A 26,302-nucleotide genomic window follows, 5' to 3' on the forward strand; every position below is an offset into this window, starting at 1 on the left:
GAAAATACCCTGATGTTGACCCCGATCCTAAACTTGACTCTGAACCTTACCCAATCCTAACCTTCGTGTTGACTTTCACCATGATACTAGCTCTGATCTTGACTCTCAACCAGATCCTGACACCGACTATCAAGCTAACACTTTCCCTGAAATATACTCATACTTATCTTGACACTGATAACCACCCTTTAACTCACCCCACCCCATCTGTGTCCATCTCCTGTCCTTGACCCTTATTCTGACGTCATGCTGACTCAGACCTGACCTTCACCATGAATCTGACTCTCATCTTCTCCCTGAATTTCACTCTCAAATTCACCATTTATGTAACTTTAACCCTACTCTCACACAAACTCTAATGCAGAATCTCTCCCTCAACCTGTACTCAACCCTGACCCCAATCTTCAACCTCACACTGACCTTATCGCTATGAAACTGACACTGACACTCATGCTGACTCTGGCCCCTACTTCCCCTAACTCAGACACTCATCTTCACCCTATATCTTAATTTGACCTTCATCCAAGTCTGAAACTGACCCTCACATTGACCTTGACTCTGTTGCTCACTCAGCTGATGATTCCAACCCATTGTTACCTTACCCTGAAGCTAACCTAACCCTGATCCTCAACCTGATCTTGATCTGACCTTGAAACTAACCCTCAGACTTATCCTAACCCTAACCCTTTATACTGCCCCTTACACTCACACTGACTTCTATTATAACACTCAATTTGATGGTGACCGTTATATTAAATCTGACCCTGAACTTCACCATGGCCTAAGCCTAACATCCTTACCTTCATCCTGACCTTATTCCTTACCTGATGCCTATCCTTACACTGACCTTTGCTCTGAATCTGACTCTGATACTCACTGTGCACCTGACCTTCCCAGTGATCCTCACAAATACCTCAATTACCTTATATGACCTTGACCCTAACCTAGAACTTTACTATCACATTCATCTTGACCTTATATTTGGCCTTAAAACTCACCTGACCCTCACCCTCACCTCAATCCTATTCCTCACCATTTTCCTGATAATGACCACCACATACACCCGTAACTTCATTTTTACCCTTATTGTGTACCTGACTCTGCATTTGACCCTGACCTTCAATTTCAGTTTGATCTTTTACTTATCGCACTCCTTTTTCTTGACCTTCATCTTCATCTTGACCCACACTTTTGCCCAGCTGCCAATCCTGAAGCTGAAACCCTGACACTAACACTCTTGATTTTACAATGGCACATTTTGACACTGACCCTTACCTTGACTCTCCCTTCACTCTGACCCTCATTCTTATTTTGACCCTCAACTTCTCCCTGTGATTCTTACTTTGACCATCATCTGAACTTGATCATCACCCTGATCTTGACCTTCACCCTGAGCTGTCTTGACAGACTCTCAACATGACCCTTACCCTTACTATGATCTGACCTTCACCCTGACCAAGACCTTGCATCAGACCCTCACACTGAACCTCACCTTCACCTTCTCCATGACCCTCATGCTCAGTCTGACTCTGATCCTAGCATTGCCTTGACATAGTCTCTGACCTATTCACTCCTTCTACCTTAGTTAACATCTACCTTGACTGAAATTCAACCTGATCCTGACCCTTACTAATACACAGATCTTGACACCAATGCTGATCCTCACCCTGGACATGACCTTTACCCAACTTGGACTCTGATCATGACTCTGTCTCACCATGACTCTGACTATACCTTGACTCTTATCTCACATTGATTCTGAATGACCCTGACCCTCACCTTGACTCTCTTCCAAACATTGACTCCACATTTTGTCTTGTCCTTGATCTTAAAACTCACCTTGTTCCTGAAAGTGACACTAATTCTCACCCATAATTTGACCCTTACTTGGCCATCCCTCTGACCCTGACTCTTATAGTGACACTAAAAGTAAACTTGATTCTTGGGGTGCCTGGGTGTCTCAGTTGTTTAAGTATCTGACTCTTTGTTTCAGCCCAGGTCATGATCTCAGGGTCATGAGATCAAGCCCCATATCATCCTCCACACTGGGTTTGGAATCTGCTTAAGATTCTCTTTCTTTCCCTCTCCCTCTCTTCCTCTGCCCCTCCCTCCACTTGTGTGTGCATGCATCCATGCTCTCTCTACATCTCTCTCTCTCAAATAAATAAATTGATTAATAAGAATAACCTGGATTCTTAACCTGATGCTGACTATCACCTGGACATCCACCATAATAGTGTACTCATCCTTACCCTGACTCTGACTTTATCTTCACTCTGACACCAACCCGGACACTCTACCTGCCTGTCCTTTGAACCTCACCCTGACAATAAACCCTTCATTGACTATGATCCTATTTTGACCCTGACACATACTTTGACTCTGATCCTGACACTGATCCTGGACCTTGCTGTGACCATGAAGCTCATATTCAACACAAAACTGATCCTTAAAAGTCATCCTCCACTTGTCCATTACCTTCTTTCTGACATAAAGCCTGACTGTTACCCTCATCAATATCCTGACCCTGACCTGAACCCTACCCTTATCCTGAGCTTGACAATCCCTACTGTTATGAAATACTGAACAAGATCCTGATGCTAACTAGAGCCTGACACTGACCCCACTACTGACCTTGACCTCTGTTATGACCTCTGGTTCTGATGTGAGCCTTGCCACGATCAAGATGAGTCTGAGTAAGATTAGTTCCATCTAGATTCCTTGGTAACTCATGAGAAGAATATATTTTTGAGAACTGTGTATACTTCTGAATTTACCTAGACTTGTACCCCATGTTTTCAAATATGCTGTTCTGATTTGTATTAATATGATCCAGCTCAAAATAAGAAAGAACAGTTGAAATGAACAGGTGGTTCTTATTGATTTACCTCAGGTAGCACATGGGTTCAACACTAACAGTTAAGCCTAACCAACATTAACAATTCTCTTTAGAGGGGCACCTGGGTGGCTCAGATGGTTGAGCATCCGACTCTTTATTTCGGCTCAGGTTGTGATCTTGGGGTCGTTATTTCGAGATCGTGGGATGGAGCCCCGAGTCTGGCTCCCTGTTCAGTAGGAAGTCTGCTTGAGATTCTCTCCCCCTCCCTCTAGCCCTGCCCCTGTTCTCTCTCTCTCTTTCTCTCAAATAAATAAATAAATCTAGGAAACAAACAAACAAAAAACCAAAACCTCTCTTTAGAGATGAATGCTTGGTTCTGAACTTGGTTTCTTCTTCATTGCTTGTCTGTACACATACATACAATTTTTAACTGTATTGGCTTAGTTTGCAATGAGAAGTTAGTGTGAAACAATGTATAAGTATGGGCTTGTTTTCACAGCTACAGGATAGATTACCCTTACCTTATAGTAACTCTTAGGAAGGCAGAGAGCTTGAGATGAAGTATGCTTCTGAGTTTTGGGTTTTTTCCTCACAGAACTCTTATATACATCTTAGTTTAGATGAACAAGAAGTAGTATTGCCAACAATTCACGTTTGTGCAAACTGCCTCAGCCTTTGACATTCCTTCTATAAGTCCTTATTGCTCCTTAAACTGAAATAAACATCAGGACAGCAAAGCGCATTCCTTTCAAAGGCACATTCTTACTTGCAGGAAAAAAGAAGACATAAAACACTGTTTACAAACCATAATTTTAATTGACCCCCTTGTTTCTTAAAATACCAGTGAATTAACATATGCAAATGCCTCTGGATGATAATACATGTATATTTGTACTTAACTCCTCAAAATTTTTAGTTAATAGGAGGTCGTGCTCAAGAAATTACCTGGATGGTTTTTAATTTTCTGTCCTCTAGGTGTCACTTATGTCTATAGAAAAAGAAAGAAAAGAATGATTTTTTTCAATTAAAGATGATTAATATACATAGTTGATTATAGTGGGTACAAAAATTACCGAGAGCTTCTACTTGATTTTCTACTATTTTATTTTAGAAAGTTGTGGTGGTGTGTCGACATAGTAAATTTAAAGCTATATATATTGCCTTACTTAATATACTGACAAACTATATTTTATGCTTTATAGTTAAGAACTTCAGGGGTGCCTGGGTCGTGCAGTCAGTTGAGCATCCGACTCTTAGTTTCTGCTCAGGTCATGATCTTGGGGTCGTGGGATCCAGCCCTGTGTCAGGCTCTGCCCTCTCAGCGTGGAGTCCGCTTCAGATTCTCTCTCCCTCTCCCACTGACCCTTCTGCTCCTGCTCTCTCTCTCTCTCAAACAAATCAATAAATCTTAAAAAAAATTTTTTTTAATCTTTATAGTTTAAAAACTTTAGGGGCATTTGGGTGGCTCAGTTATTAATCATCTGCCTTCTGCTTGGGTCATGATCCCAGAGTCCTGGGATCAAGCCCTGCATGGGGCTTCCCACTCGGTGGGAAGCCTGCTTCTCCCTCTCCCACTCCCCCTGCTTGTCTTTCCTCTCTCGCTGTGTCTTTCTCTGTCAAACAAATAAATGAAATCTTTTAAAAAATTTTTTAATTACTTAAGTGTGTGTTTGTGTATCCACAAAGTACCCAATCATAGAATTGGCCCCACTTTCTAACAACACTCAATCTAGAGCAAACACTCATTTCCTTAGGCCTTCCTAAAATCACCTGATTAAAGACCAAGTTCTATAATAGGTACTTTCTAACATTCTCTTACTGAGACTCCCTGTGGTTCCCAATGGCCGCATTCTTTCCCAGTGCAACCAGCAACAAGCTCAATTTATTCAATCACAGGTATGTTCCAAGTCTGGCTCAAAGGCACTGACAAGTCAAACACACACGTGAGCACAGACCCTGTGGAGTCAGCTTGGCCAGAGTTAGAACACCTTGTTTTTGCTTTTTCAAAAAGTTAAAGTTATGGGAGATAAGAGCTTATCTTTAAGAAAGCTGAGTGGTTTTAAAATTTCTGTTTTCTGGGTGAATTTTACCTCTATAGAAAGGAAAAGGATGGATGATTCAATAAAGATAATAATGAATATAAATGTTCTTTGTACGGATATAAGGATTGTAGAGATATACAGGTCTATGTATAAGATATTGTATTTTTTTTTAATTTTTAAAGATTTTATTTATTTATTTGACACACAGAGAGAGAGACAGCTAGAGAGGGAACATAACAGGGGGAATGGAGAGGAAGAAGCAGGATCCCTTCCAAGCAGAGAGCCCCACGTGGGGCTTGATCCCAGGATCCCAGGAATCATGACCTGAGCAGAAGGCAGATGCTTAAGGACTGAGCTACCCAGGCGCCACAGGATATTGTATTTTAAAGTCATAGAAACTACATTATCACCTATTTATGAATATGTATGAATGAATGAACCTCCAACTTCATACAAATAAATGCATAACAACAGATCATTTTAAAGTTTGTTACATAAATAATGTGTCCAAGGAATAAATGAGGATTTATGTTTTTCATATAAAAATTACTGAATTATTTTATGCACAGACCCCTAGGCGTTCCTTCTGTCGCCAAATCATTGTTAATTCTCAATGCTTTCTGCATATCCCTCAACTATTCTTTATGACTCCCTTGGATAGCCCTGACCCAATTTTTTTTTTTTTTTTAATCTATTTGACAGAGAGAAATCACAAGTAGACAGAGAGGCAGCCAGAGAGAGAGAGAGAGGGAAACAAGCTCCCTGCCGAGCAGAGAGCTCGATGCGGGACCCGATCCCAGGACCCTGAGATCATGACCTGAGCCGAAGGCAGTGGCTTAATCCACTGAGCCACCCAGGCGCCCCGCCCTGACCCAATTTTATTTGTTCCCATTCTAAAAACGCTCTACAGACTTCAGTTCACCCTGAAAATACCGACCACGTCACCAGCAGGTGGAGACGCCGAGCCGGCGCTCGGGGCCCTCAGCACCGCGGTTTCAGCGCGCGCCCGCGGGCTGCCCAGCGCAAGCGCATTTTCTTGAAGGACCAAGTTGGGATCCGCTGTTTATCCGAGCCCCGGCACTGCTTCCTGTGTTGTTCTTCCTCTTGAGGAAAGAGGGGGGTGCTAAAGATCTCCCCGCACACCCTTGCGCTCGCCGGCCACCGCAGCAGGTGTCCCCAGGGTTGCTGATGGCTCCCTTGCACTCGCCCTTCCTGAAGAGCAGTTTGGCAGCCAAGGCACCTGGAGTTATCGGAATGTCCTGGATGGCTGGCCAGGCGGCTTTCCCCCGCGAAGGTCAGTAAAGGGCAAAGTCCAGTCTGCAGGGCAGCCTGCAGCGGGCCTTCCCTAGCAACAGTGAGTACTGACCGCCCCAGGTTCTGAGCAGTGTGCAGGGGCAGCGACCCCTCTCTCTGCAAACTTTGCCAACTACCCTACTGCCTGCCAGCGAGCATGCGCTTTGAGGAGCAGGGGGGAGGGGAACTTAGGCCAAAAATTTTAAATCACAGAAGGATGCTGGATGGGGTAAAACCTGCAGTCCGTCACTGGGTCCTGGGTAAAGGAAGTGGGAACGTGGGAGTCGCAGAAAAGGTTGACTTTATAGATTGGGAAGCTGATGGTAGTTTTGAGTGGTGGGAGTTCAAGGATTTTTGGGAGCTTTGTTAATTTTACTTTAAAATTCTGTTCTCTCTGGTGACCTGGGTGGCTCAGTTGGTTAAGCGGCTGCCTTCAGCTCAGGTCATGATTCCAGGGTGCCGGGATCAAGGTCTGCATGGGGCTCCCTGATCAGCAGGGAGCCTGCTTCTCCCTCTCCCTCTGCCTGCCACTCTGCCTACTTGTGCTCTCTATTTCTCTGTCAAATAAATAAAAATCTTTTTAAAAATAAAACAAAATTCTGGTCTTTCGATATTTCTTGAAGACTTGGGGTTGACAAGGACAGTGAAGTTTCTATGTAAAAGTACTTAAAGTACTAGTAAGATGAATGTCTCTGTCATTAGAGATGTGAGAATTTCCCAGGTGGGAAAGCAAAACCAAGCCATTTACCCCTCCCCAAGTATGGGACTAGCTTGATATGGCAATGTAAAACACTTCAATGCACCCTGAGAATAAATACGCAATAAGCAGAATATATTTCTAATTCATTGCAGAAAGTATCTGTATGCTGTCCATTTGGAGCTGTCCACGGGGCCCCTGGTTCCCTCTATGACCCACCTTGACCATTTTATCAAGATTGTGTGATTGGCAGGTAAGACTTGGTTTGAAAAAACCACCAGTATTAGTTGAATATTGTTGCTGACTTACCTTTTTTAAAATAGACAATATCATGAAGATTTTTTGTTAAACTCCATTTTCAAATGTTCTGGATTAATCAGGCATCCTGAGGTGCTGTGCGCATCTCAAACTGAATTAGAGACTTCTTTCCGACAGTAACATCCTCTTTGAATTCCTCCAAGACTGTTCTTGCCTGTGTGATTATAAGGTATTTATCTCAATTAACATTATTTAACATAGTGGTCTGTTAAAACATTGCTGTCATATTATAACTTTGTCTTTGACCTTTTATTTATTTATTTTTTAAGATTTTATTTATTTGACAGAGAGAAAGAGAGAGTACAAGCTAGGAGAGTGGAAGAGGGAGAAGCAGGCTCTCCCTGGAGAAGGGAGCCTGACGCAGGACTCCATCCCAGAGCCCTGGGATCATGACCCGAGTGGAAGGCAGACACTTAACAACTGAGCCACCCAGGCACCCCAACCTTTTATTTTTATTTAAGCTATTTTCGTAGGTAATAGAAAGCATCTAAACATTCTTTAATGTCCAATTTATATAAGGTTTTCAATGTTAGAAACATCTTTGTTTCTGAATGGTTCCGAATTTGTAGACTAGCTCAAACCTCATTTACTCTCAGCACAAATATTGGCACTTCTGTTTTTTGTGAGCTGACAATCCCCAGTAAGGACAATCACGGTAGTCATCTGAAGTGATTTAATTTCTGGAAGTTGTCTATGTCTAAAGGATAAATTTAACTCTGTGAAAGCATTTTTAACTCTAAGTAAATGAAATTAGAGCAAGGGTGTCCCAGAGAATAGCTAAGAAAATGGCTGAAGAATATGCAACAAGCCTGAACATTAATATTAACCAACAGTGAATAGTTGGTGACAAAAAGGAACTTCTACTGATCTGGGCATAAAATAAGTTGTTTTACATGAAAGGCTCAAATTCTAATTTTACTCTTTTGTACATTACTTATGTAACAAATTGTCTGCATTAACATCTATAGGGATATGTGGGGCAACTGGCTGACTCAGTTGGTAGAGTATGTGACCCTTGATCTTAAGATTGTGAGTTCAAGACCTACATTGGGCATAGACCTTTCTTTTAAAAAAAGATATATATATATAGATAGCTGTAAAACATAGAGATAACTTAAACTATAGCTTTAAAATATAATTGTCAATATAATAAATTAAATGATATATCATCTTAGATTTATTATATGAGTACACTGCATAACTGTTAGAAAATAAACATAAAATCCCAACCTATACACACACCTGTATCTCTCTGCAATATTTGTACTGAATATAATCAACTACTTCCACCAAATACTTTTTTAAATCATTCTTTTTTTTTTTTTTCTGTAGATGTAAGGCATACCCAGAGGGCAGAAAGTTAAAAACCACCAGGTAATTTTTTTATGAGCATTTCTTTCACCTTCATCAAAGCTTGGAGAAGGCAAATACAAACGTACATGTATTGCTATCCAAAGTCATTTGCATATTTTCCTAATCCACAGACATTTTAAGAACAAAGAGTCAATTAAAACTATGTTTAATAAGCAGTGCATTTTTATCTGTTTTCTCCTTTTAACAACAGCATGTTTGGAAATGTATTTTCTGTCCTTGTGTTTATCTTGCTTTACGCTGAGAAACAATAAGGGTTATTTTTCTTTAAAGATTTTATTTACTTATTTGACAAACAGAGATCATAAGCAGACAGAGAGGCAGGCAGAGAGAGAGGGGGAAGCAGGCTCCCTGCTGAGCAGAGAGCCCGATGTGGGGCTCGATTCCAGGACCCTGGGATTATGCCCTGAGCCGCAGGCAGAGGCTTTAACCCACTGAGCCACGCAGGCGCCCCAATAAGGGGTTATTTTTGTCCGGAATGTCTGAGACTGAGCTTGTTTATATTAGTACAAACTCTTCTCACCACTGCTTTTAGATTCTTTCCCATTTGCTCTATGGCACAGTAAGGATGTACCTTGGAGATGAATGGCGCACATTGATTCATGCCTGGGTTCACCTTCATTTACTTCAGGAAGTGCTAAGGAATTTCTGTTAAGAGAAATGTCTGAGACTGAGCATCTTTGCACTAATACAGATTTTTTTTCAATTCTACTTCTGTTTGCCTACGTAGAGATGTATGTAAGGTATGACCAAGAACACTTCAGAACCACTTATTAGCATTCATGTGCACATTCACGGCATTTTCTTCCTGTGAGTTAGAAGAAGAGGAATCCAAGCCATATATGTGAGAATGAGTACAGATTTACACATTGTTCTGTACACAGTAACTTCTTATTGTGAGTTAAAACAAATATCCTTAGAAATCATATTTGCTTGGACCAACTAGCAGTAAAGAAAAAATCAGACATCAATATCTACAGAAATTTTGTACTGACTGCTAGAATTAACCCATGCTTTATCTGAGGCAAATCAGTGAGAACATGTTCTCCTCAAATGCCTTTCTTACTTTGATGTAGACCATATTAATACCAGTCAAAGAAGCATGTTTAAAGATGTGCATATAAGTATAAGGCAAGTTTGGAATTATGTATAGATTTTTAAAGTATGTTCTTTTTGTTAGTTATAAGAAATCTAGTTGAAACTGCATGTAAATATACAAGAGTTCATGTTTAAACTCAACTTGGAATACTTAGGTCATTTTTAAGGTCAAAACCATTATAAGAACCATTATGAGGGTCAGAATCATGTTGAAGGTCAGAGCAAGAGTCATAGGGTGAGACTAAAGGTGAGGGTCATGATGACAGTGAACTTTAGGATCATGGTGGATGTCTGAATCAGTGTTGGGATCAAGATGGGAGGCAGAGTGAGGAGTGCTTGGCTGGCTTAGTTGGAGTGTATGACTCTTCATCTCAGGGTGTGGGTTTGAGGCCCACATTGGGTGTACAGATTACCTAAAACTAAAAAATTTTTTTTTAAACATATGGGTCAGAGTGTATGTTAGGATTAAGTTGAGGGTCTGGGTCTGTGAGGGGATTAGTGTCAGAATGAAGCAGAAAAGAAGGTCTGCTACAGGGTCAAGTGAGGGGGTATAGATTTAAAGATCAGTGTCAAGGTGATGGTCATAGTGAGGGTCAGGTTGAGGATCAAATTCATTATCAGAGTCAGGTGAGGGTCCATGTGAGGGTTAGGTTAAGAGTGAGGGTAAACATGAATGAAGGTCAGGGTCAGGGTTAAAGTCAGCTTAGGGTCAAGGTGAAGTAAAGATGAGGCTCAGGGTAATAGTCATTGTTCAAGGAAAGGATGGCCTGAGGATTTGGGTCAGGATGAGAATTCTAATCAGATTCAGTGTTAAGTGTGAGGTAAGAATCAAGGTATGATCAGGATTAGGGTCATGTTGAGAATTAGGGTCACATAGGATGAGGGTCAAGGTCAGGGTGAGAGTAGCATAAATGTCAAAGTCAGGGTGTTGGTCAGTTTCAGAATAATGAACAGGGTTAGGGTCAGGTTGATCATCAGAGACAGTGTAATGTTTGAGGTGTAAGGAAGTCAGAGATAGTGTCAGGGTGACATCAAAGTCAATGTCACATTGAGGATAAGGGTCATGAAAAAGGTAAAGATGAGCATTAGGATCAGAGTAAGAATCAGATATGAAGTTTGATTCAGGGATAGTCACAGTTAAGGACAACTGTGGTAAGGGTCAGTGTAATGTCAGCTTCACATTCAAGGTTAAGAGCAGGATAATAATGTGGGTCAAGGTAAGACTTAAAGTAGGATTCATAATCAGAAGGTATGATAGTATTAAGGGTCAGGGTCAGTCTCAAGACAGGGCAGAGGTGAAGGTCACTGGCTGGGTGAGTGTCAAGGTAGAAATGAGAGTCAGATTTGGTATGAGGGTGAGCATCAGGACCACAACAGGGTGATGATCATATTGAATTGAAGTTCAAGTTTAATTGAAATTCCAGTTTCCAAGGTCAAGTGCAGGGTCAGAGACAAGGTGAGGGTGAGGATCTAAGTCTGAATAAGGTTGATGTTGAATAAGGGCCAATATCAGGATCATGGTGAGGGTTAGAGTTACAGTGAGGGTCAGGGTCATGTGAAAAGTCATGGAGATGGTGAGGGTCAGAACAGGGTTAAGGATGCAGGTTAGAGTCAATGAGAAGATTATGGTGAGGGATAGGATCAGGCTAATGGTGCAATTTGGGGTCAGTTGAGTTTCAGGCTCAAATTCAGTCCTGAAAGTAAGCTTCTAGGTCGAGGTCAAAGTCATGGTAATAGTGAGGGTCAGAGACAGCATAAGGGTCTGCATCATTGTGAGGGCCAGCCTCAGGCATAGGGTGAAGGATAGGTTCAGGGTGAAGGTGAGAGTTGGCTCATGGTGATGCCCAGGGTCAGGTTTAGCTAGAGTCCAGTCAGTCTCAAGATGAGGGTCACATTTAGGGTGAGGGTCAAATTAAGGAATATGGTCAGAATAAGTTGCAGGAAAGGTTAACATGTAGTTCATAATCCAGGTGACAGTCAAGGTAAAATCAATTTCAGGGTCACAGAAGGTCAGGATTAGCATCACGTGAGGGTCAGGATAATGGTGAGTGTCAGGGTAAAAATCATGATCAGGTTACTCTTCGGAGTTAGGGTGAGGTTTAAGTTACGGACAAAAGTGAAGTTGGAACCAAGTTCAGACCAGGCATCAGAGTCAGATGAATGTAAGGATGAGATTCAGACTAAAGTGAGGGTAAAAGTCAAGTGCATAGTCACAGTGAGGGTCTCGATCAGGGTAAATATCAATGTTAGGGTCAAAGTCAGGGTAAGATCAGAATGAGACTGAAGGTCAGGGTCAAATACAGATTTACTATGTCTGTTTAAGGAAGGGAAGGTTCTGTGTATAATGTGGATAAGGGTCAAGGCTGTAGATACTGTGAGAATAAGAATTCAGGGAGAGGATCAGGGTTAAGCATTAAGTCAGAATAAGGGTCAAGGGCAAGTCACAGAAGTAATGGGTCAGAGTAAGCGCTGGTCTGATGGTATTCATAGACACTGTCAGCTTGAGAACATTGTGCAAATCAGAGTAAAGGTGAGGATCAGGTAAGGCTTGGGATCAGGTTCAGGATCTGAGTCAGTTTAAGAGTAGTGTCTAGGTCAGGATCTGCTTCAGGATCATTGGTTCAAGGTTTTTGAAGTAGGGTGATAATTAGGGTGAGGTGAAAGGTGGGGGCAAGTTGAGAATCAAGTTTGTGTAAGGCTCAGGGGTGGGAAGGTCAGAGCCAGGGTTAGAGTGACATCAGAGTCAGTTTGGGGAGATGATCATGGAGAATAGGAAGATGAGGGTGATAGTGAAGTTCAGGTTGAAGGTCAGCATCAGGTCAACTTTAGGGATAAGGGCAGTGTGAGACTTAGGATTAGGAGAAGGGTAAGGATAAGGTTTAGTATATTATAAGGTTTAGTATAAATTCAGAAAAGGGGGATTAGGATACCAGTAATAGGATGTAAGGACCAAGGTAAAGGTCAGGGTCAGAATGTGTGTGAGGGTTATGGTCAGAGTCAAGTTATATGAAAAGATAAGGGTCAGTGACAATGCCATTGTTTCAATTAGAGTTAAGAGTAGGGAGAGATTCAGAGTGAGGTTTTCAAAGAAAGATTAAGTTGACGGTCAGAGTCGGGGTTAGTGTTTCAAAGTAAAGATTAGGTTGATGGACAGTCAGAGTCAGGGTAGAGTGAAGGTAAGATTCAGGGTCAGGTTCACAATCACTGTGAAAGGTAGAATGAGGGTCATGGTAAGGGTATGGGTCAAAATCAGGGTCAAAGTGAGAATGAAAGTCAGTGTCAGAGTTAGGGTGAGTTTAAGGATTTGAGTTAAGGTTAGAGTCTTGGTAGGATGAAGGTAAGAGTCAGGCTCAAAATGAAGGTCAGTGTCCAGGTTAGATAAGTGTATTCAAAGCAAGTTTCAAAGACAAAATGAGGTGAAGTACAGGATGAAGGTAGGGTAAGAGTGAGAGCCAAGTGCAAGGTCAGGAGTTTATTCAGCATCAAATTCAGAATTAGACTTGGAGTTATGGTAGGAGTCAGTGTGACATTCAAGTTAAGGGTCAGAGTTCATTCAGGAAGAGAGTTTTGTTGAGTGTCTGAGTCAAGGTCAGGGTTAGGATCTTGGTGAGGGTCAAGTTCAGGATCTGAGTCTTTGTGAGTATCAGGGTGAGGATTATGATCAGATTCAGAGGGAGTGTGAGGAAAAGGTTTAGCATCATCACCAGAATAAGGGTCAGTGTCAGTGTGAGGACTCTAGTCAGGAACAGGGATTCATGGTGAGGGTGAAGGTCAGGGTGAAAGTCAGGATAAGGTAGTGTTCAGGATCAAGATTAGGATCAGTTTCCGAGTCAGAATCTACGTAGAGGACAAGTTCAATGTAAGGGTAAAGGTGATAGTCAGTCCATGTCAAGGTCAGAGTCAGGACCAAAATGTTGGCAAGCATCAGACTAAAAGTCAAGGTAGTGTTAGGACAGGGGCAAGGACTAGGTCATGTTTTTTCAGAGTGAAAACCAGAGTCAAAGTCAGGTTGAGGGTCTCATTCCATGTGAGGCTCAAAATCAGGGTAAGGGTCTTGATGAGGGCTCAGAGACATGGTGAAGATCAGAGACAAGTTTAGGGTAAGGGTCAAAGAAAGGATTAGGTTGAGCATCAGGCTAATGATCAGGGTGTGTGGATCAGAGTCAAGATTAGTTCTTTGGATGAGGATCACCATCCCTTTTGGGTATTTTTTTGTGTAGGTTGGATAAAAGCCTTATTCCCCAGGGGCACCTGGGTGGCTCAGCTGGCTGTGTCCAACTCTTGGCTTTGACTCAGGTCATGATCTCCTGGTCAGGAGATCGAACCCCATGTCAGGCTCCGGGCTCAGCAGGGGGTCTGCTTCCTCTCTCCCTCTCCCTCTGACACTCCCCCTGCTCACACATACTCTCTCTGTCTCAATCAAATAAATAAATAAATCTTTTTAAAAAAACCCTCTATTCCCTAGAGAGGCATTTTTTATTTGTACAGAAGCCAACAGCTACTTCAAGATCATCCACATCCCTTCCTGTCCAACCCACTACTTCAGGTCTTCAGAAGGACCTACCCGAAGAACCTTGAATTCACAGAAGCCACCTGTAACAGCAAGAGGAGTCTGCTTTTGTGTTCCTGCAGCCTTTCTAGTCTGTTCCTTCAGGATCGTTGAGCCAGTGCCCTGGGGTCAGTCCCAGCCTCCTAAAGGCACATTTCATTTTTTTTTTCAAGATTTTATTTATTTATTTGACAGAGAGAGATCACAAGTAGGCAGAGAGGCAGGCAGAGAGAGAGAGAGAGGAGGAAGCAGGCTCCCTGCTGAGCAGAGAGCCCGATGCGGGGCTCGATCCCAGGACCCTGGGATCATGACCTGAGCCGAAGGCAGTGGCTTAACCCACCGAGCCACCCAGGTGCCCCTAAAGGCACATTTCAATTCTCTATATTAGACATAAAAGATGACCTCTTGGAGAGTCCCTGGTCTTTCATTCCATCCTCCCACCTTCGGGGCATTGTGCTGGGTGGAGCTTGTTTGGTTACGATTATTAGCCCTTGTGCCAGTGACTTCTCTTTACGCCTTAGCCACCTCATCTGTAAAAGAGAGGGGTTGAATTTGATGGTCTTTTTATACTCTATGCAAACCTTTCCAACTCTGACTCCTTCTAACTGCCCGGCCCTGCTTCTCTTCTTAAGACTCTGCATTAAAGCGTTTCTCTGCTTTCAGAATTCACACCCCAAATAGCCAGAACTTCATGATCTCACCTCACAATTCAGAACTCTCTTCCTGTCCTGTTGGGACCTGATACAAGTCCTACCCAGCTTTAGGGGTCAAGACTCTGCAGAGTTTTCATTTTGGTCATTTGTACTGGCAGGAAAAGAGATTTTTGTTTTGTTTTGTTTTTGTTTTATTCCAAATACAAAAATTACAAAATGGGAGCACCCTTCTATCTGTTAGACGGGAGGCCCATGCCACCCAATTCATAAATCACTGAATAAAACCAACTATATTTTTTAATTAAAACATCAATGTAATATGGAACCTGCTGTTTGAAGCAGTGCCCCACCCCTCGCGCCCCGGAGAAGCCCAGCAGGCTTTCTCAGGCTGTCATTTTCCGGTCTCTTCCCACCTCCCCTTTGGGATTCTTCGCTCTCGTGTCACTTAAAGATATTGATTATCTGCTTCGCCACTGACCCTGTTCTCTTTCTTTTTGTCCCGGTTGCCGGTGCTTGGTGTCAGTTTTCAGATAAGGAAAGAGAGCTGGCTGTTAAGGCTCTATTTATAATATGCCCTTGAAAGCCGAGTGCTGACTTCTTTGAGCTAAAAAAACTGGCAGGTAAGGAAGGAGAAGAGACACAAGGCAGAGGGTCATCTCCAGTGAGATGGACAGCCCGGGACGCTGGAGCGTGGGCGCGCAGGCGCACTCCCAGGCTCGCCCGCACACATCCAGGCCAAAATGAATAAAGAGACAAAGGAGTCCGGGAGAAGACAGGGAAGTGCCCGGAACATGAGAGAAACTTAATTCGTATTTGGTGAGGAGAAAAGAAGATAAGACGGGGAGGAAATGAGGGAGGAAAAGAGGAATTCAGACGGCAGATTTAGCGAGGAGAGCACTGAACTGGGAGTCAGGAGACCTTCATTTGAAGCCTAGCTCTCCTTGATTTATCAGATTTCTTAGAAATTTGGGCTTGGTCAGGTTTCTTGGCCTCTCTGAATTTAGGTTTTGTCTTCTCTCAAATAGGTATCGTATTGCCTTCCCAACGAATCTCATATAATTGCTCTAAAAATCCAGTGGAATGATGATTATGCAAGTCCTGGGTGAGCAGAACCTACTCTGCACACGTGAGGCCCTGGCCTCGGGGTGAGAGCTAGCAGAGCACCCCACATGCCTTAGAGGACTTAGCCTCACAACAATCTTGCACTATAAACTACTTTTTTATTAACATATAATGTATTATTAGCCCCAGGGGTACAAGTCTGTGAATCGCCAGGTTTACACACTTCACAGCACTCACCAAAGCACATACCCTCCCCAATGTCCATAACCCCACCCCCCTTCTCCCACCCCCCTCCCCCCAGCAACCCTCAGTTTGTTTTGTGAGATTAAGAGTCACTTATGGTTTGTCTCCTTCCCGATCCCATCTGGTTTCACTTTTTCCCTCCCTTCCCCCAGCGCCCAGCGACCCCCTACCCTGCCTCTCAAATTCCTCATATCAGAGAGAGCTCATATGATAATTGTCTTTCTCTGATTGACTTATTTCTCTAAGCATAATACCCCCTAGTTCCATCCACGTTGTTGCAATGGCTAGATCTCATTTCTTTTAATGGCTGCATAGTATTCCATTATATATATATATATGCAGCCATCAAAAGATACAGAAGATGTGATATATGGATGGATACAGAAGATGTGATATATGGATGGATACAGAAGATGTGAGAAAGGGGAACCCTCCTACACTGTTGGTGCGAATGCAAGCTGGTGCAGCCACTCTGGAAAACAGCATGGAGGTTCCTCAAAAAGTTGAAAATAGAGCTATCCTACGACCCAGCAATTGCACTACTGGGTATTTGCCCTAAAGATACAAATGTAGTGATCCAAAGGGGCACATGCACCTGAATGTTTATAGCAGCAATGTCCACAAAAGCCTTAACTATGGAAAGAACCTAGATGTCCATCAAAGATGGATGGGTACAGAAGATGTGATATATATATATATCATAGGTTCCCCTTTCTCCACATTCTCTCCAGCATATGTCATTTCCTGACCTGTTAATTTTAGCCATTCTAACTGGTGTGAGGTGGTGTCTCACTGTGGTTTTGATTTGTGTTTCCCTGATGCCGAATGATGTGAAGCACTTTTTCATGTGTCTGTTGGCCATTTGGATGTCTTCTTTGGAGAAATGTCTGTTCCTGTCTTCTGTGCATTTCTTGATTGGATTATTTGTTCTTTGGGTGTTGAGTTGGATAAGTTCTTTATAGATTTTGCATACTAGAGATTGTTTTATCTGATATGTCATTTTTCACTATAAACTATTATTGGTCCCCTACTGAGTGACAGTCATTTGCTGGAGGTCACACACCTAGTAAGTGATCAACTGGGATTTGAACAAGGCCCGTGGGAGTCCGGTGGCCAATTCTCTTAAGCAGTCTGCTACTGCTCAGACTTTGGTATGTATCTGGTGCCTTTCATAGACACAAGCAAAATGAAATCTGTCTCCCGGTGTTAAGCCACATTGTCTACATCCCCTCGGGCTGCCATGACTGAACACCAGATACTGGGTGGCTTGCCTAGCAGAGATTGTTTCCTCCCAGTCTGGAGGCTAGAAGTCCAAGATCAAGTCGTAGAGGGGCTTGGATTCTGATGAGGCCTGGCCTTCCACCTTGCAGACCACTGCCTTCTTGTGTCTTCCCATGGCCTTTTCCTGGTGCTCCAGGTTCTCTGGTGTCTTTTCCTCTTCTTATAAAGGTCTCGCCCTTAGGAGCTCATCTAACACTCATGACCTCTTGAAAGTCCCCATCTCCCATTGGGGGTGGAAGTATCCACTATACACATTGGGGTAGGGGCATAATTCAGTCCCTAATAGACATCCCCAAAATAACAAAGGTTGTCTACTTTTCCCCCCAAAGAGGGATTTTTTGAAATCCCATCAGGTTCCCAGCAGCCACTGCAGCAGAATTTCTCGGCTCTGAGTCCTGCTCAGATCAATGTTCTCCCATAAGTCCAAGCAGCTCTGCTGTCAAGGAATGAAGCGGCTTTTGCACCAAAATATTTAAGATATTCCTGCTCTCTCCCTCTTGCTCAAGAGCATTCAGAGGTCTGTCCCTTCTTCCCCTCTTGCCAAGGATTCCTATTTATAGCTTCTGGCGCTGGCGGGTCTGAAGGAGTCAAGAGTTTTCAAATCACTCCCCCAGCTTTAACGCGCGCTCCTTGCCAGATCCCCTCGGCCATTAGAAGCTAGTCTTCCTGGCTCCCTGGTCAGGGCGTGGGGAGGAGAGGAAGAAAGAGAAAGTGTTGCAGGATGCAAAGCTGTAGGTCCCTTTAAAAAGCCTCAGAGGAAAACGAACTGTGGTTTTATCCCTACAGCAATTTGTATTTATTTCTGTTTATAACCAAGCCCTTGGGCTCTTTCTGAAAACTTAGAAAGTTTCACATTGACTTCATCCTTGAATTCTACTTTGAGATGCTGATGAGTCTGAGGGCAAAGAGAGAAAGGCCAGAAAGGTCTGTTGCCTGGATGCCAGAAGCCATTATAGGGTTTTACAATTCATCTCTCTGCTTCTAGCGGCACATGATAAATTACCAGCATCCCTCTATCTAACAGTATCAGGCTTCAGAACTTGTGAGCCCATATGTTCACGTTATTGCTTTGTGCAAATAGATACTCAAAATACGCATCGATCTGGCACATTTCATGAGTATTTATCAAAATGTTCTCTTGTCTTCCAACATGTGTATTAATAAAAATAATACTAAATAATACCAAGTTGCAGCCATGCACGAGATTCCAAACTGTAGGTTTAGTTTGCAAATTTGGTGAAGGCTATTTGGTTTTTTTTTCTTTTTATTTATTTATTTGACATACAGAGATCACAAGTAGGCAGAGAGGCAGGCAGAGAGAGAGAGGAGGAAGCAGGCTCCCTGCCGAGCAGAGAGCGGGATTCAGGGCTCCATCCCAGGACCCTGGGATGATGACCTGAGCCGAAGGCAGAGGCCTTAACCCACTAAGCCACCCAGGCGCCCCGGGGAAGGCTATTTGTGATCATAAAAAGAAAAAAAAAAAAAAAAACAGTAACTGGAAGTTCTTATAGCAGCTAGAACAAAGCTTGAATGTGATAGTTTTTATAGATGGATGAGAGAGGAAAGATAGAAATATGGTTGAACTTGATTTAATCCCGATAAAAATTCTGGATTGGGTATGTAGCCATCTAGAGTCTGTGTGACCATGAAATGTCACACCCCCTATTTAAACTCAGAGTGCTAATCTCACATTTTCTGGGGAAAAAATTAATGTATTTTTAAAATTTCTCTGTCAGTACTTCCTCCCTGGTTACCACAGTCAACAACAGAAGTCCTGAGGTCCTGAGAACAGCAAGGCTCAAGGTTGCATTTCAAGTCAATGATATTAAGTTAGAAAAAAAACATCTGGAAGGAGATATTTCAAATTGGTGATACCTATGATGGTTTGGGACTGAGTTTCTGTAGGTCCTCTGTTCTTTTTCAAGGCTTTGAATTCGCTGGATTTTATTAGAACATTTAAAATGGCTTTTACTTTTGAAATTGGGAAACATGTTAAATGTGTGGTACAGAAACATATGACAAATGCCTTCCTACTTTCTAACCCAAATGAATGAATTAACGTTTTGTAAGGTTTTCTTTGAATATTTTCTTTAAAATATATGACAGGGGCGCCTGTCTGGCTCAGCCAGTAAGCCTGTGACTCTAAATCTTGGGGTTGTGAGTTCAAGCCCCACGTTGGGTATAGAGATTACTTAACAATAAAATTTTTTTTAATAAATAAAGATAAAAAAATAAAATATAGGACAGAAGTTATAGATACAGTTGAAATCTTCTGTTAAACCCTCAGAGACCCCATTTTCTAGTTTATCTCCCCAGGTACCTACCAACACAAATCCAGAATTTGCCCTTCAGCCACAAATATATGTAGCCATCAATGACATGAGATGTATGACTTTAAACAATTATATAAGCATCTTAATGAATCCTTCTCCAACTTAAATTTTCATTTTCATTATGCCTTCTTGAAGGCTTTTCTCCTATGTTACTTGCTGGCATTTTAAACTTATTTATTAGTTGTTTAAAAATTCACATTTCTTGGGGCACCTGGGTGGCTCAGTGGGTTGAGCCTCTGCCTTCGGCTCAGGTCATGATGTCAGGGTCCTGGGATCGAGCCCCACATCGGGCTCTCTGCTAAGCAGGGAACCTGCTTCCCTCCCCCTCTCTCTCTGCCTGCCTCTTTGCCTATTTGTGATCTCTGTGTGTCAAATAAAAAATAAAATCTTTAAAAAATATTTACATTTCTTACTTTAATAAAACAAGGTATAGCATAACTTTAATGAGTCAAAGTAATTGAAGGACACTTACAGTCCAAACACTAGACAGAGTATCATCAGAAAATGCTGCTCCCTTCATTTCTTTCTTTGGGAACCCCTAAGGCAAGGACTTGAGTGTAAATTAATCTATTGGGAGAATTCCAGAGAGCAAAGAGTAGGGAAGTAGGCGTTAGAAAGCCAGTATAACTGCATTACTGAAACTACCATTGCTGGGGTGAAGTGTCAGAAGCTCCGTTCCACCAGGCCCTCTGGAAAAGCACATTAAATGCTGCCCAGAGTTGTCTGTCTAAAGGAGGGCCGGCTAGAAGAATCAGCCACAGGCTCCACTGCCCCATTGGTTGAAAAATGACCCCCAGGGCATTAGCTTTATGCACACTTTTGGTCTACACCTTCCATGGGCCATGAGGGCATCAGAAAAGACTGTGATGCAGCACAAGAAGGGTACACAGTGCACACTTCAGTGGGGTGTGGCCAGCCAGGGTGGGTCTGAGCTCCTGTGGAATGGTTGGCTTCTAGTTGGGGCCACATTTGATACACAACAGATATGGGGAGGCCTTTCTTCCTTCTTTTTTTTTTTTTTTTAAGATTTTATTTATTACTTATTTGACAGACAGAGATCACAAGTAGGCAGAGAGGCAGGCAGAGAGAGAGGGGGAAGCAGGCTCCCTACTGAGCAGAGAGCCTGATGTGGGGCTAGATCCCAGGACCCTGGGATCATGACCTGAGCGGAAGACAGAGGCTTAACCCACTGAGCCACCCAGGTGCCCCACCTTTCTTCCTTCTAAACGAACCCAGTCTGGCTACACAGAATGGGCTGGTCCCGCTTCCTCAAATTCAACAAATGACAGGAAAAGCAGGTTTTCCAATTCTCAAGAGTTGTCTCAGAAAATTTCAAACAAGGGTCCACTGTCTTTGAAGTCACCCATCTCTTGTAGCCCAGAAAGCAACCCCAAGAATCAATTATTTAGACTTCCTGTCTTTACCACTTTCTTCCTCATGCTTTATAAAAAAAAAGCAGCCACCCCGAGGTGTGAGAAAGTCAACAGTTTTCCTCACTGGCCTCTACTAGACTGCAGTTAAAGGGAATGGGCCACAGTTATTTCTAAAACTCCAGCACGTCGTAGATGCTCAGTAAATGCACTCACAACTGTGGGTCCCACCTTGTGCCTAAAATAGCATCTTTATTTAATGTCACTTTTCAAGGAGGGGTTTTTATACACCATCCAGGTCACCCAAGGACGCTGCTCATTTCCTATACCCTGGGCAATCACAGGACAGAGTATGGGTGCATCTGAGAAACGAGGGTCCATGGCCCAAGTTCCTCATAGGGCAAAAGACAAGAGCTGGGATTCAGGGTGAGCTGGTGGGGAGAAGAGATGCTTATAAGGAAGGGGAAGAGCTCACAAGGAGAGAGGGGAAAACTAAGAAGTGTTGTAAGCTGTTGCTGAACAAAAGCGTCTGTAGCTTCATGATTTTGCTAGGCGCCTACTGTGCTTCTCCTTATGTGCCAGGGCAACTTATTCCACTGGTTTTGGGAATAACTTCTTTGTTCAGAGCCTTCCTGTTACTTGTCATTATCACTGAGATTGCCCAAACCAGTAAGACTCTCTACTGTGTGTGGCCCAGCTATGTCCGCACTTCCCCCGTGCTGCAGGACAGACACCATGTCCGCCGGCGTTGACTGTGATGCCTGGAGCATCTGCAGTTCTCAGTGAACCCAACCGACTATCCATTCACTCACTCAAGGGGGCCTTTCTTTCGATGAAACATGCCAGGCCTCCAAGGCCAAAGGGAAGGAGAGGATGACGGTAAATATCTAGATGACTCTGGCCGTAATCTCACTTTGGCCCGGGTGTGATCCTTACCTTAATTGCCTTGATAGCTAGAGAGAGACTTTATTCTTGGAATTACAAAATTATAGGGCTCGAAGGAGATCTCAGGTCATTAATCATCAGAAGGGTAAGGTCAATTATCTGGAACAAAAAAAGAGACCAGACGCCTCTTCCCCTTCATGCTTTGTGGATAAGGGGGAGTAGATGTCTTTCTTTTTTTTTTTAGATTTTATTTATGTATTTGTCACAGAGAGAGAAGCGAGAGCAAGCACAAGCAGAGTGGCAGGCAGAGGCAGAGGAAGAAGCAGCCTCCCTGCCAAGCAAGGAGCCTGATGTGGGACTCAATCCCAGGACGCTGGGATCATGACCTGAGCCGAAGGCAGCCGCTTAACCAACTGAGCCACCCAGGCGTCCCGGGGGAGTAGATTTCTTGGCGTCTTCCCCTTTACCCCATCTGATCACCTTGTACTCCCTCCCCAATGAAGGCAACCAAAAATGAAATCCTTATCAGAGCCTACAAAATTATGAGGGGCCCTTGAGGAAAAGGACAATATAAGATGTCCTTTGGTCCCAGTCCACTTTATTAGTTAGGTAGGATGTAATGTTAGACTTCAAGAAGGTTGAGTCAAGTAAATCTGAAAGTCTAGGACCTTCTAAACTCTAGCCTCCTGTCTTTAGCTAACATTTTTCCCCCCCATGGTGTCAAAATTCAGGTAATATCCTGTAACTGCAAATAGGTTTCAGCAGAAGACTGATTTGATTTTTTTATTTAATCAATAAGGTTCAAATGTATTTTTGATTTACTAGGCTCCAAGATGTCCTCTGCATTTATATTACAGCAGCATACTATAGGAAACCGGGACTGTCATTCGGAAAGGATGTCACCATCCACAACCTCCCTCTGTGTTTTCCCCCTTCTGGCTGGAAGAGCATCCATCATCCCTACTCCTTTATGCTTATATAACGTCTCCACACTTCGCTCAGTTTCGATGGAAGATGCGAGAATATTTGCTCCAGTTTTTTTTTTCTTAAAGAACTCTGTACTGTCTGTATGCATGGATGGCTTTTCAAAACAGTTCCTTAGAGGTATAACTTACTCGTCTACTGCAGACTATATGCACGATGAAACACTCCTTTCGCAATGTGATAGGGTAGCTTTTCCCAGATTCCATTCACTTAGACATGTTCAAGCCAAGGGATCCAGTGCACCTATGGTTTTCTAATTCTTCTCCCCCTCCCCCCTCTCCTTCCCCCACCGCCCCTTCCTCCTCCTCCTTCTTCTTCTTTCTTAAAATTTGATTTATTTATTTGAGAGAGAGAGAGACAGCAAGAGAGGGAACACAAGCAGGGGGAGTGGGAGAGGGAGAAGCAGTCTTCCTGCCGAGCAGGGAGCCCATCTCGGGCTCAATCCCAGGACTCTGGGATCATGACCTGAGCCAAAGGTAGACACCCAAAGACTGAGCCACCCAGGTGCCCCTGGTGTTCTAATTATTAAAGGAAAAAGTTGTTGGTTTATTTGTTTGTTTAACTTCACAATGGCTGCCATTTTGCTGAGTGTTTTTTATAGACAAGTGCTCTGCTGTATGATTTCATAGGTTAACCTATTTGATCCTCAAAATAGCCTTACGAGGGATATTGAGGAAACTGATGCTTGCAACAGTTCAGTAACTCACCCAGAGAGTACAAAGGCTGGAACTGGGATTAAAACCAGATTTGCAAATAAGCTTTATGCTCAGTGTATCCATGGTGCCTCATTTAACACACATACTCACCTGCAATTCTACTCACTTTGTGGATTAACACAAGTGTGATATATACCAGAATATTCTGGTATACCAGAATATTCTGACTATATCTTTAAAGCTTGAGGCATATCCTCTGCAGAGCAATATTTGGTGACTTTTCATAATGCATTTTTATAAGCCTGACAACATCATCTCATTTTGGTCTTCATTTAGAAATAATGATGAATATTAATAAGTGCTCAAGGCACAGTGTCTTTTCTTGTGAGAACCTTGTCACATGAGTGAGTGAGCTTCCAAAAAGTTTGGTTCAAAATGGAAATTGGGTTATAAATGCTTTTGTGGGGAGATGTGAGTCCTCTGGGCTCCGTAATTTAAGGTCAACTTTTGGAACGACTGCTTATTTCTGATGAGGAGTCTAGGAAGACCCCAAGTTTTCTGAGGAGAGCTGTTCCTCAGTTGGGAACCTTCTATCATGGAAGAATTAAATAAGGCTCATTTTGTGGAATACCGAACAGGGGCATTCTGTCTGTTCTCTGCTACTTAATATTTTACGCAGGCCCATTTCAAAGAATAACAAAGATTGTCGGCCAACCACCCGAACGTAGGAGAGAGGCATGGAACAGATGCTCCCTCACAGCCTCAGAGGGAATGAGCCCTGCCCACACCTTCATATGGAACTTCTAGCCTCCAAAACAGAGACAGTAAAGGTCTGTTGTATAAGCCCCCAGTGTGGAATATTCGTCATGGCAATCTGAGCACGCTCAGTTCAGAACCACTGACCAGCCTGAAAATGACTGGTCCTAAAATGTTCTATTTCCTGAACCAATACCTTTTTTTTTTTTTTTTAACTTAATCCAACTTGATTGAGTCTCTGGTATTTGCTGGGTAAGACTCCTCACAAACACTCTGTCAACCTACACCACATCAGGGACAGGGACCAGAATGGTGACAGAACTGAAACTTGTCACCTAGAAAAGGTTGAAGGAGCTGGAGCTGTTTTACCAGCAGAATGACCCCTTGCAGGAAAGAAGGAAAGGAAGGATAAGGCTATTTTTGGATAAGCTCCTTGAGAGCGGAACATTTCAATGTGGCTCTCGCTGTATCCAGTGCCTGTCACATAGTAGCTACTCTGTAAATGTTTGATGAATTTTCAAATGCAATGAAACCTCGAGAGTCCTTAGTTGAAGGTAATAGAACACAGCTAACAAAAATAAGGAGGGGGAAGTTTACTAACAGAATATTGAGGGGTGCCTGGGTGCTTCAGTCCTGGGATTGAGCCCCGCATCAGGCTCTCTGCTCAGCGGGGAGCGTGCATCTCCTTCTTCCTCTGCCGCACCCCGTGCTTCTGCTCTCTCTCTTTCTCGTGCTCTCTCTCTCTCCCAAATAAAGAAATAAAATATATTTTTAAAAGGAATGTTGAATAAGCCAAGTAATTGCAGGGATGACTAGAGAACTGGACTAGAACACATAGCCAGACCATAATCAAAATCATGCCACATGACCAGATGCCGGCGGTCCACAGCCTCTGCCCTGAACACCACACATCACATTTTGGGCTGCATTTGTCAGTGTCACCAAGGATAGAGCCATGTTTTAGAAACACCTTGCGGTCCAAGCTGGGTTTACCCATACCCATATTACAATTTGGTTCTCCAAAATAGAATATTCATAATGTCCTCTGGGATAGGGCTACATGGGGGGTGGGTAGCTCTGCTGCTAAGGATTCCAACAAGGAGGGCTGCTCTCAAGGAAACAGAAACCTCTATCCAGTGCTTGCTTTGTGCTGGGCTCCATGTTCCATAGTCATCTTCCCATGCAGTCATTCCAGCAACCCTGGAGACCATACAATATGCCCACTCTTTATCAAGTAGTGTGTAATTGTGTATGTATGGGACATGTAATAGCTGTGTATCTTTGGTCCTCTGTGCCTCAGTCTCCCAGTTTATAAAATGGCAATGATTTTTAAATGGCATATATATGTATATATATATAAATATATATATTTATATATTATATTTACAATGTATATAATATATAAAATATGTATAATATATATTTAAATGTCCTTATATAGTCTTATGAGTACATACTATTATATTTTTATGTTTATATATTTTATATATATGTTATATATAATATATATTATTTATATGTTTATATATAAACATATTTATGTTTTATATATGTGTGTTTCTATATAAATATATATTTATATATTATATTGACTATTGTAATACATGTAATATTTATACAATACAATATATGCAATATATATTATACATATTTAGCATTTAATATTGTATTTTTAAATGTGCTTATATATTCTTATGAGGAGTACATATTATTATACTACATTATTTTGCTTAATGCTGAGCTAATATATACAAAGTAGCTAGAAGAGTACTTGGCATATAATACCCCATCCCAGTCCTCCATGGCTTGAGACGCTGAAACCAAGGAGCAGCCCGTGCATGATCGCTCAGAGTGGCTGCGCTTGGATTTGAA

At 42.6% G+C, this 26,302-nt stretch overlaps 2 long non-coding RNA genes across 5 annotated transcripts in view; one reads left to right on the top strand and one right to left on the bottom strand.

Annotated features, from left to right (window-relative positions):
- Nucleotides 1-3,750: 3,750 nt before the first annotated feature.
- The window catches only part of LOC309862756, a 52,215-nt gene continuing 29,663 nt past the window's right edge, over nucleotides 3,751-26,302 (bottom strand). The window contains exons 2-3 of the long non-coding RNA XR_014310696.1: nucleotides 7,181-7,343; nucleotides 3,751-3,827 (exon numbers count right to left, since the gene is read on the bottom strand). This is a non-coding gene — a long non-coding RNA (uncharacterized lncRNA). The remainder of the gene's footprint in view (nucleotides 3,828-7,180; nucleotides 7,344-26,302) is intronic.
- Nucleotides 5,932-25,762, top strand: LOC309862734. 4 transcript variants are annotated; one of them, XR_014310680.1, is made up of 5 exons: nucleotides 5,932-6,175; nucleotides 7,027-7,124; nucleotides 14,205-14,335; nucleotides 15,886-16,005; nucleotides 22,860-25,762. It is a non-coding gene; the product is annotated as an uncharacterized lncRNA (long non-coding RNA). The 4 variants fall into 4 exon arrangements; XR_014310681.1 differs by having other exon boundaries at nucleotides 15,886-15,962; XR_014310682.1 differs by lacking the exon at nucleotides 22,860-25,762 and having other exon boundaries at nucleotides 15,886-16,448.

Source organism: Mustela nivalis (genome assembly GCF_964662115.1).
Source record: "Mustela nivalis genome assembly, chromosome: 1".
In the NCBI taxonomy this organism is placed as follows: Eukaryota; Metazoa; Chordata; class Mammalia; order Carnivora; family Mustelidae; genus Mustela; species Mustela nivalis.